General features: G+C 38.8%; 1 protein-coding gene across 1 annotated transcript in view; it reads right to left on the minus strand.

Annotated features, from left to right (window-relative positions):
* Positions 1-12160, minus strand: part of BMERB1 (bMERB domain containing 1) — a 113049-nt gene that overhangs the window by 69729 nt on the left and 31160 nt on the right. The window lies entirely within an intron of this gene.

A 12160-nucleotide genomic window follows, 5' to 3' on the forward strand; every position in this document is an offset into this window, starting at 1 on the left:
CAATATATACAAATATCGAATCACTGTGTTGTACACTTAAACTCATCTAATAAATATGTCAAGTGTATCACAATTAAAAAAAAAAAGAATGTATCCTTCTATGGTCTTCACAAAACAATAATCATAGAGTAGTCCTTTAAGATATATATTCATGACAGCATTCTTTATAACAGTGAAATACTGGAAATGTCAGATGTTCCGCTGTGTAGGGGCTGGTTAAAATCAAGTTATTGAAGACTATTTGATGAGTTGGGGATGCAGTCACACTATAATGCTAAAAAGGCAAGATATGGAAAAATAAATGGGTCTCATTTGCATAGGAAAAAACAGATGGAAAACTTACTAGAAAAACATGCATCCGGATATTGATCAACTTTGAAGGGTGGAATTATGTATGAGTTTTTCCTACATGTATGTAAATATATACTTTTTTCATGACTGTAAAATGGAGAAAATAATTTGAGGACCTCTCTCCTGAAATTGTTATAAAGACCAAATGAGATAATGTATATAAATCTTGAAGCACAGTGTCCGACATAGTATAAATGCTCAGTAAAATAATTGTAACTATAATTATTACTATGCACATGTATTAATTTTGTAACTAGGAACACAGGCAATAAACGCTATTTTTAAATCCTGTAGAACCTCTTTTGTTTTTTGAGTTTTTTCAAAACATAGGAGACTCCTACTTCACAGGCCCTGGAAGTCGCCTCCCTTTGCTCCCTGTCAGTGGTATCCTCCTCCAGGTGTGAAACTGAAGGGAGCAGTGAGTCATGGGCTGATTCCTCAGCTGCCCTTGAACTGTGGGCTGGACTCGGCTCCATGCAGCTTCTTCTCTTAACACACGAGGTTCAGCTTTCTCCACTGGGCTCCCCCTCCAGAGGCCACCAACCAATCGATAGAGGGTAACAAGATTCAAAGCCACCCACTGGATAGTTCTGGTGACCATCAGCTGTTTTCTTACTCCCTAATCCCAGCCCTGGCAGAGGGACAGCATCTCTGCTCACCTCATAGGGTCCTGTTCATATCAAGGCACCCAATTTGGTCCATACGCTGGGCAGAGACTTTTTCCCTTAGAGACAGAGAAGGTGCTGCCTTGGCACCGTCCCACACCTCTGGGTGGTCCCCATGATTAGGGCCTGACCTTCTTTTCCCCTTCTCTCAAGACTGGTTCTTACTCAAGGTCACTCTGCCCTTGGGGCAGGCTGGGGAACTGCAGGCATCTTGCCAGTATTAATGATGATGGATCCTATCCTGCAAAGAAATATCTCTGACTTTCACAGAAGGTCTGGTTCGGGCTCCTAACGATATTTTAGAATTACACAAACATTATGTGAATTAATTCTCAGTGTAGAAAATTCAAACAATCTAGAACTATGTTAAAAAAGGAAAAAGTTCCCTTGACACCTCTCCTTCAGCCCCATCCCTCTCCCCAGAGGTAACCAACCACTGGTAATAGTTGGCCATGCATATCTATACGTACATGTGCAGGGTATCTTTTCAATTTTTTACAGAAATGGGAACATACACTACTTATTCTGTCACTCATTTTTTCACTTAATGATGTGTCTTGAAGACCTTTCCATGATTTTCTAGACAGTTCTACAGCATTCTTTTCCAAATAGCTTCAGAGTATTTTGCTCTAAGGCTCTACCACAGCTTAACCACTTTCCCATTTATGGATACAAATTTTCATTACTAGACATAATGCTCTAATGAAATTCTGTTACAGAGAGCTTCATGCATTTGTGCAGATATTTGTACAACACAGAATCCTAAAAGTGAAACACCAGGTCAAAGGATGGTTCATTTAAGCTGTTGTTAAGTATTGCCAAAGTGCCTTTCCAAAAGGCCAAATGAATGTCCAAGTTCAGCCTTTCAAGTTGAGGCTGACTTCTTAAGATTTAACAAATAACTGTAGTAAGTGTTTGGGAAAAGGTATTTTAGGTCTGCTTTAATCTCAATATTTTTCTTCCTTTCAAGGGACCTCTACAAAGAGATTAATATTTATAGAGTGGGTATGCTCTCTATCTTGAACTTCAACATAAGATAGAAGAGATAACTGCACAGTTGACCTGAGGGAAAGAGCAGTGGAATGCACTGGGTAACCTTGACAAAATCCATCACCACCCAAGTGAGAAGCAGGTCATGGTACAATTGCTCTCTTCAAGGCAGATGGTCTCAAAGCAAAAGCTAATGTTTGTTTCACATGATCTGCACAGCAACATGGTAAGTTCCTGACTGTTTTTATTCTGATTTGACAGAAGAAGTAACTAAGACTGTAAGAAGTTAAGTGATTGCCAAGGTCACAGAGTTAGAAAAAGAACAGCAATGTGAACTCAGATCATCCGACTCTAAAACCCATGCTCTTAGCCACATACAGACTACTTATCCACCATGTTAGATACCCTCAACCTGTAACAGGCACTATTCTCCATCATCAGAAATCCTAATTCAGTAGGTCATGGCACTTGACAAAATGCAACATCACCACTATTACCAGTATACCTGAGGGGTGAGCCAGTGCAATAAGACAAGACAAGGTAAGTATAAGACATAGAAACAAAATAGTGTTTATCTGCAGATTCTGTGATTGTCCACACAGAAAATTCAAGAGTATCTATAACTACCATACAACCCAGCAATCCCACTACTAGGCATATACCCTGAGAAAACCATCATTCATAAAGAGTCATGTACCACAATGTTCATTGCAGCACTATTTACAATAGCCAGGACATGGAAGCAACCTAAGTGTCCATCAACAGATGAATGGATAAAGAAGATGTGGCACATATATACAATGGAATATTACTCAGTCATAAAAAGAAATGAAATTGAGTTATTTGTAGTGAGGTGGATGGACCTAGAGTCTGTCATACAGACTGAAGTAAGTCAGAAAGAGAAAAACAAATACCGTATGCTAACACATATATATGGAATCTAAAAAAAAAAAAAAGGTTCTGAAGAACCTAGGGGCAGGACAGGAATAAAGATGCAGACGTAGAGAATGGACTTGAGGACACGGGGAGGGGGAAGGGTAAGCTGGAATGAAGTGAGAGAGTGGCATGGACTTATATATACAACCAAATGGAAAATAGATAGCTAGTGGGAAGCAGCCGCATAGCACAGGGAGATCAGCTCCGTGCTTTGTGACCACCTAGAGGGGTGGGATAAGGAGGGTGGGAGGGAGACGCAAGAGGGAGGAGATATATGTATACGTATAGCTGATTTACTTTGTTATAAAGCAGAAACTAACACACCATTGTAAAGCAATTATACTCCAATAAAGATGTTAAAAAAAAAAGAGTATCTATAAACTACTAAAGTTAATAAAAGACTTTAATAAAGTTTCTGGTTACAAGATTAACACCCCAAATCAGTAAGACTCCTATACTACAATAACTATTAATTAAAATTTTTAATTAAAAATCATAATAGCAAATAAAACAAAGTTATAGGAATGAATTTAACAAAATATATAAAATTGTTGCAGAGAAAATGATAAAACTTTATTGAAGGACATAAAGAGAAGACCCAAATAAACTGAAATACATACCATGACCATGGATAGGAAGACTTGTATCATAAATGTCAATTCTCCCCAGATAGTAAAATAATATTGTGCAATAGTAATTAAGACTATTAATTACTGGTGGAATTGACATATGGATGGACAAATAGAAAATTGTAACAGAAAAAGGAAGTCTAGGCACAGACCCACATGCATATGGAAATGTGCTGAAGGCAGGAGGTTACATTACAAATCAGTAAGACAGGGCAGACTATTCCCTAGTACTGGGGAAACTGTTTATTCATGTGGGAAAAATAAAATAAGATTGCTATTTCATGCCATATATCAACAGTTCTTGACAATTTTCTAAAAATTATTGGGGACCCAAAGAGCTTTTGCTTATACTATACCTATCAATATTTACTATATAATAAATTAAAACTGAGAAATTTTAGAAATATTTACTAATTCATCTAAAAGTAATTGTTATAAATTCATTACATGTTAACATAAATAGCATATTTTTAATTAAAAAAACTTTATTTAAAAAAAAAACATCAATGAGTGCCATTGTTTTACATTTTTACAAATCTCTTTAATTTCTGGCTGGATTCTCATATCTGTTTTGACATTCAGTGTGTTGTGATATATTGTTTTGGTTGGAGTATATAAAGAAAATCCAGCCTCACACAGATGCATGGTTAGCAAAAGGAGGAGTATTTTAATAGCCTTTTCAGATTATTATTGTTGATACTCTTATTTTCTAGTACACCGAAACTCAAGATGGAGTAGTTTCTTCAAGGTTAGTTGCAATGTGGAATCTGAAACTTTATCAATGAACTTTTTATACTCTGTTACATTAAAAATCCATTGGTCTATCTTACACTTTGAAAAGATCTTTTAACCAAATATGATTTTGTAATATCATATATTGGTCATTTAGCAAATACTGGTTTACCATTGTAAAGCAATTATATTCCAATAAAGATGAAAAAACAAAACAAAAAAGAAAATATTGGTCCAAAATATTGGTTAGGCCAATCTTCCAAATGTAGACATGTTTTATCACAAAAATCACGTTAATTCATTTTATTATCAATCTCACCAGAAAAGTCTTGTATTGGGAAGCTGTCAAGTTCATGGTAACAGATGCAAGTCTTCCAAAATCCTAATCATCTACTGAAAGCTCAAGTTGTATCACTGGCAACAAATACTGTCAGTTGTTTTCCTTGAAGTGACAGGCTCACTTCACTCATTTTTGAGAAACTGACAAACGCTCAAGCCTGAAAAATCATAGTTTGTCAGTTATTCTTTCCAGGAAAAATGGTGTTCTATGGGGGAAAAAAAAAAAAAAGATTTATATGTACTTCCCATTCCATCATCCAGAATATTTTTTTTTTTGGGTGGGAAATACTAGAATATACATATTTGCTTATATTTTTTAAAAAAGAAGAATAAATCAAGATCTAATTTTAAACATTTACTGATGGGGGAGGAAACAGAGTAGAAGGGACAGGAATGAAAGCTAGACTTTTCTGCTGTACCTTGATTGAGGTTTTGACTTTGTAAACACATGAATATTTTAAATAACTAATAAATGAAATAAAAATAAAAAACAAAAATTTTCTTGACTCTTGACTCAAGGGTCAAGAGTTGATAAAATTAATAATTTTTATTGCTTCATCAAAACATAAGTGAAACTGGTGTTTGTTTTTAACTATCAGTGCATGATAGTGAAGAACATAATGATTACTAGTAGAACTGGGTGCAGATTTAAGCCCTAAACATCCATAATTAACTTAAATGTAAATTGCTTAAAAATATCAACTAAAGGACAAAGATAGGCAGCGTGGATAGAAAAACATGATCCAATAGTATGTTATCTACAAGAAATTCACTTCAAATATAACAACATTGGCGGATTGAAGGTAAGATGATAGAAAAAGATATACAAATATCAACCAAAAGAAAGAAGGAGTGGCTATACTAATATCAGATAAAGTAGACTTCAGAACAAAGAACATTCTAAGAGGGACAGTTATATAATTATAAAAGGATTGGTCCACCAAGAAGAGACAGCAATCCTGTTTATGCACCAAACAGAAGCAGACTGATAGAGCTGAAAGGATAAATAGACAAATCCATAATTATAATTGGGTACTTCAACACTCCACTGCCAGCAACTGATAGAACTGCTAGACAGAAAATCAGCAAGCATATAAAATAAGTGAATAGCACTACTAACTGACTCAACTTAACTGGTATCTATGGAACACTCCACTGAACAACAGTAAAACACACATTTTTTTCACATGCCCTTGGAATATTAATCAAGACAGAACATATCTTGGCCCCTCAAACAAATCTTAACAAATTTAAAAGAATTGAAATCATACAAATTATGTTCTCTGACCATAATGGAATCCAACCAGAAATCAGTAACAGAAATATAGCAAAAATCTGCCAACACTTGGAGATTAAACAACATACCTCTAAAAAGTCCGTGAGTCAAAGAAGTCTCAAAGGAAAATTTTTTTAAAAGAATCAACTGAAAATGAAAATATGACATACTGAAATAAATGGAATGCAGCTTAAGTACTACTGAGAGGGAAATTTATAGTACTAAACACTTACATTAGAAAAGAGGAAAGGTCTCAAATCAATAACCGAAGTTCTCACGTCAAGAAACTATAAGAATAGTAAAATAAACCCAAAGAATGCAGAAGGAAGGAAATAATAAAGATAAGAGCAGAAATCAGTGAAATCAAAACCAGCAAAAATAATAGAGAACTATCAATGAAACAAAACTAATTCTTACCCCCCAAAATCAACAAAATTGATAAAACTTCTAGGAGACTGACAAAGATAAAATGAGAGAAGACACAAATCACCAGTATCAAATGAAATGGGATAGCTCTACACACTCTGTAGCCATTAAAAGAATAATAAAGGAATACTACAAACAACTTTGCACTCAGAAATCTGACAACTTAGAAGAAGCGTAAAATAGTTTGGCAGTTTCTTACAAAGCTAAACATGTGCTTTCGTGTGACTTGGCAATTACACTCTTGGGTATTTATCCCAGAGAAATGAAAACTTATGTTCACACTAAAAAATTGTACAAGTGTTCACAGCAGCTTTATTCATAACAGCCCCAAGCTGGAAACCATGCAGATATCCTTCAATGGATGAAACAAACTATGGTATATCCATCTATGGAATATTACTCAGCAATCAAAAGGAATGAACTGTTCATACATGCAACGACTTGGATAGATCTCAAGAGAATTATGATGACTGAAAAAAGATAATCTCAGAAGCTTATATACTGTATGATTCCATTTATATAACATTCTTGAAATGACAAAATTATAGAAAATGATTAGTAGGTGCCAGGGATTGAGTGGGGGAAGGTAACTGTGGTTATTAAAGTAGCACAAGGGATCCCTGTGATGGAACTATTCTGTATCTCAACTATGGTGTGGCCATACAAATCTATACATATGATATAAATCTATAAAATGATATAGAACTAAATACACACACAAGTGCACATAAATCTGGGGAAATCTGAATAATGTCAATGGGTTGTATCAATGTCAATTTTCTGCTTGTGATATTGTACTATGCAAAATGTTACCACTGGGGGAAAATGGGTGAAAGGTAGAGATCTCTTTATTATTTCTTGCAACTGTATGCAAACTACAATTATCTCAAAATAAAATGTTAAAAAAGAAGACAGGCCACAGACTGAGATAAGATGTTTATACAAGAATATACAAAAGATCAGGAATCAAATATAAGAATGACAGTGCAATAGGAAAAGAAAACAGCAAAAGGATATGAACTAAGGATTCACAGAAAGGAAACTCAAATATCAATAAACAGATGAAAAGATGTTTAACTTCATTGGTAATCAAGAAAATGCAAAAATAAAATAACAAAAACCATTTCACACTCACCAGATTGGCAAACTTCTAACAATCTTGATAGCTTATGGTTGTTTGGTATGGATGTAAGGAAATGGCAACTCATACCCTGCTGGGAAGGGTGTAAATTTATACAATCACAGTTGGACAACAATTTGACAATGTTTATTAAAATCAAAAGCGTGCATACCGTTTGTTTAGCACTTCCACATCTAGATAAATACCCTGCGTAAACGCTTGCTCCTGAGCTCAAAAAGACATATATACCAGGGTGGCCATGAGAGCAGTGTCTGGTAATAGTGAAAAATTGAAAACAACCTATATATTATCAAGAGGACACTGGTTGAAGCATTTGTGATATGTTCCTATATTATAAATACTTTGAACAGTTCAAAAAATAAATAAAAGAACTGGCCTACATGTATCAACATGCATAAGTCCTGAAAACATAATGTTTAGTGGTAAAAATAAGAGATAAATGGACATGTACAGCATATTGTGTGTGGATACATATGTAATAAAGTAAAAACACAAACACGTGGATAAGAAAGATACGTGTTATTTCACAATCAGGTCACTCCTGGAAGGAAGAGAACGAAAGAGGGATATTCAGCTGAATTTTTAAGGTTTGTTCGTTTGTTTCTTTGCTTAAAAATTGATTTGAAGTAAAGATCTTAGTGTTGATCAGTTCTGGAAGGTGAATACAAAAGTGTTAGGCTTTTTTCTGTGCTAGTCTTATGCCTGAAATTAAAGTACACACAGAAAGAACCCAAGTTTGCTCCGTGATGCTGGGGCACACCCACATTTGGAAGACCCGGCTCTAGGATGAATCAGCCTCACTGCTAAGGCAGTTGCATCACCAGGAGCAGGAGCAGGAGTGGGGTGGGGAGTGGGGGGAGGGGAAGGGCGTGGCTTTCCCTGCTTATATTCTCCTTAAGCGGCATCTTCTCAAGAATATTTAGGGTGAGAAGTTACTATAATCGTTGCTAAGGCTGTGATGACATATATTCGAGAAGGCTGCGGGAAAGCACAGGTCAGGCTGTCCAGTGGTTCAACGATAAGGCAGGATAGGTGGTTAAAGAGAAGCCCTTTTTCATCCTCCTGCAGGGCTTCCAGGCTGTTCACCTTTCGTGTTAGGACCTAGCTACACTTCTGCTGTAACAGCTGCCCAAAGGATGGCTTTTAGGGTATTTCAGAGGCCCTGCCACCCATATTACGGTCGCCTTTGCTGTCCGCAGGTTCCGCATCCGCAGATACGCGAGGGCTGGAGTAAGGACTTGAGCACCGTGAATTTGGGTATCCGTGGGGCTCCTGGAACCAATCCCCCGCAATACAGAGGGAGAGCTGTACTCTTGGAAGCACAGGACGTCATTCTTTTTTTTTTTTTTTTTTTTTAGTATTCAAAATGTCCAGAATTTAATACAAAACAAAACAAAAACTATCATCAATAAAAGTGCCGAGGGCTTCCCTGGTGGCGCAGTGGTTGAGAATCTGCCTGCCAATGCAGGGGACACGAGTTCGAGCCCTGGTCTGGGAAGATCCCACATGCCGCGGAGCGGCTGGGCCCATGAGCCACAATTACTGAGCCTGCGCGTCTGGAGCCTGTGCTCCACAACAAGAGAGGCTGCAATAGTGAGAGGCCCACGCACCACGATGAAGAGTGGCCCCCACTTGCCACAACTAGAGAAAGCCCTCGCACAGAAATGAAGACCCAACACAGCCATAAATAAATAAATAAAAACAAATACTTAAAAAAAAAAAATCCACACATAATCCTCAAAGTGAAATAAGCATTTCCATTTATAAAAAAAAAAAAAAAGTGTCGAGATGATTTGGTGAGGTAAGGATAGTCTTTTTCACAAATAATGCTGGGACAACTGGATAACTAACTACACATGAAAGAACAAAGTTAGACTCCTACCTCACATCAAATACAAAAATTAATTCAAAATGGACCAAAGACCTAAATGTACATTAAAAATACATAATACTTGAGGGCAAACATAGGTGTAAACATTCACGACCTTGCAGTAGGCAATGGTTTCTTAGATATGACACCAAAAGCACAAGTATCACAAGAAAAAAAATAGATCTACTGGACTTAATCAAAATTAAACATTTCTATGCCTCAAAACATCCCATGAAGAAAGTAAAAAGACAATCCACTGAATGGAAGAAAATATTAAAAATCATATTTCTGATGAGAAACATATCCAGAATATACAAAGAACTCTTGCAACTTAATGAAAAGGCAAAACACTCATTTAAAACATAAGCAAAGGTTCTGAATAGATATTTTTCAAAAAAAAAAAAACATACAAATAGCCAATAAGCACATGAAAAGATGCTCAACATCATTAGCCATCAGGGAAACGCAAACCAAAACTATAGTGAGACACAACTTCACACCCACTATAATGGCTATGATCAAAAAGACAGATAGCAAGTGAAGATATGGAGAAATTAAAACTCTTATACATTGCTGGTGGGAATGCAGAATAACGCAGTCTCTCTGAGAAACAGCTTGGCAATTCCTCAAACAACAACAACAACACAAAAAACAAGGGGCTTCCCTGGTGGCGCAGTGGTTGAGAATCTGCCTGCCAATGCAGGGGACACGGGTTCGAGCCCTGGCCTGGGGGGATCCCACATGCCGCGGAGCAACTAGGTCCCTAAGCCACAATTGCTGAGCCTGCGCGTCTGGAGCCTGTGCTCCGCAACAGGAGAGGCCGCGATAGTGAGAGGCCCGCGCACCGCGATGAAGAGTGGCCCCCACTTGCCGCAACTGGAGAAAGCCCTCGCACAGAAACGAGGACCCAACACAGCCATAAATAAATAAATAAATTTAAAAAAAAATAGGTAGGAAAAAAAAAAAAACCAAAAACAAAAAAACCCCCAATCCCCCCCAAAAAAACAGTCACCATACAATCTAGCAATACCACTCCTAGGCGTCTACTGGAGAGAAATAAGAACATGTTCACAGAAACTTACCCATGGAGGTTCAAAAAAACATTATTCATAACAGTCATGAAGTGGAAAGAATCCAAATATCCATAAATCCATGAATAAAGAAAAGGTGCAACGGCATATTCATTGTTCTCATGGCATATTAATGGCGACTGGGGCCAGTGCGCCTGCGTGATTAGCGCCTCCGGAATCGCGAGAGCGATCACCCGGGATCTCAGGTGGCGGGAGGGCCTGGTTGGTTGGCTGACTCGGTTGTGCGGAAGGAAAGGTCCGGAACTCGAGGGTCAGTGTGGAGCCTCGATGACACTCCTTGACCTAAGGAGGTCAGACAAAGGAGGTGTGACGGCGGGATGATGGGAAGAAACTGGCTCGCAGCTCCAGGGAAAAGAAGTCAGATCTTTGATGGAGCTTGTGCAGGTGGTGGGTGACTTTTGCAAGTGTTTCTGCTTCAAAACTGCCTGGAACCCGGTCCCTCCTACCTGCCTGTAGTGCTACACCTTTCTCCTGGGACTTTTGCTGGGGTCCCTTCCTTGGACATGCCATCCTTATCCTCGGTGCGGCGGACCGCATGAGGTTCACCGTCATTTCTCTGCTGAAAAAGCCCAGCCAGCAGCTCATCTCAGAGGTAAAAATACCCCTTCCTTCGCATGTGATTTACACTCAGCCGCCTGGATTCCAATTCAGCTTTGAGATATCTTGCCCTGGCTGGCATACCCTTCTCAAGTGTCATCTCTCTTGTGAAGCCTGACCCCAGAACACCCACGAAACCACTGGCTTCTCTGCAGCACATCGTCTTGAACTTCTTATCGCCACCGCAGCCTAGTCCACTGACTTTTGGGAGGTCTGAGGTCTTCTGCCAGCGTTCAGTGGGTGTTCTATAGGAGCAGTTCCACGTGTAGATGTATTTCTGATGTATCTGTGGGGAGAAAGGTGATCTCCGCGTCTTACTCTTCCGCCATCTTCTCCTCTCTCCCCATTCTTGTCATTGGAGTCAGAATGACATTTCCCCTCCTCTCCACATAAGTGCCTCGACGCCAGGATTTCTTGCCCTGAGCACTGTTGACATTTGGGGCCAAATTCATCTTTGTTGGGGAGAAGGAGGGCTGCCTTGTGCGTCATAGGAGGTTTAGCAGCGGCCCACTAGATGCCAGCCGCACCCCCCCCGACCCCACTTGTGACAGTTAAGAATGTCTCTGGACATTGCCAGATGTCCCATGGGAGGCCAAATCACCCCTGGTTGAGAACCACTGCTCCCGTGACTGGCCTGCTGCATAGTCACTGGGGTTCCGGTCCAGCTAGCCTGGTCGTGGGCCGGACACTCAGGCATCCTCTTCACCGTGGCTTTCCATCCACATGGCAAACAAAGCCCGCCTAGTTTACTGAAAGGTTTCCCTGGTGGTTTCTCTCTGACAGGTCCGTTATGCTGCACCTTATATTTAAACGGAAATACACTGGCCTTCCAGAACTCTTTCCAGTTTTTGAAACTCTCTGTGGTTGCATGTTTACAGGCAAAACCCAACTCATCTGAGGATGACACTGCATGGTTTAAGAATCTTGTGCTGCCCGGGGACTGGCCTCCACATCTGAATTATTTGACATCTGGCAACAGAAGGGCTGAGTGAGTCCAGCGCACATCACTCCTGACTAATCTTTTAGAATTAGTATACTGAGTCCCTGTACCTGACATTTACTTGTACAGCACCCTCCTTTAAAACGTGATATATTTATTCATTTTCCAATTGCTTCT

The sequence above is a fragment of the Balaenoptera acutorostrata genome, chromosome 15, assembly GCF_949987535.1.
Source record: "Balaenoptera acutorostrata chromosome 15, mBalAcu1.1, whole genome shotgun sequence".
NCBI classification, from domain to species: domain Eukaryota; kingdom Metazoa; phylum Chordata; class Mammalia; order Artiodactyla; family Balaenopteridae; genus Balaenoptera; species Balaenoptera acutorostrata.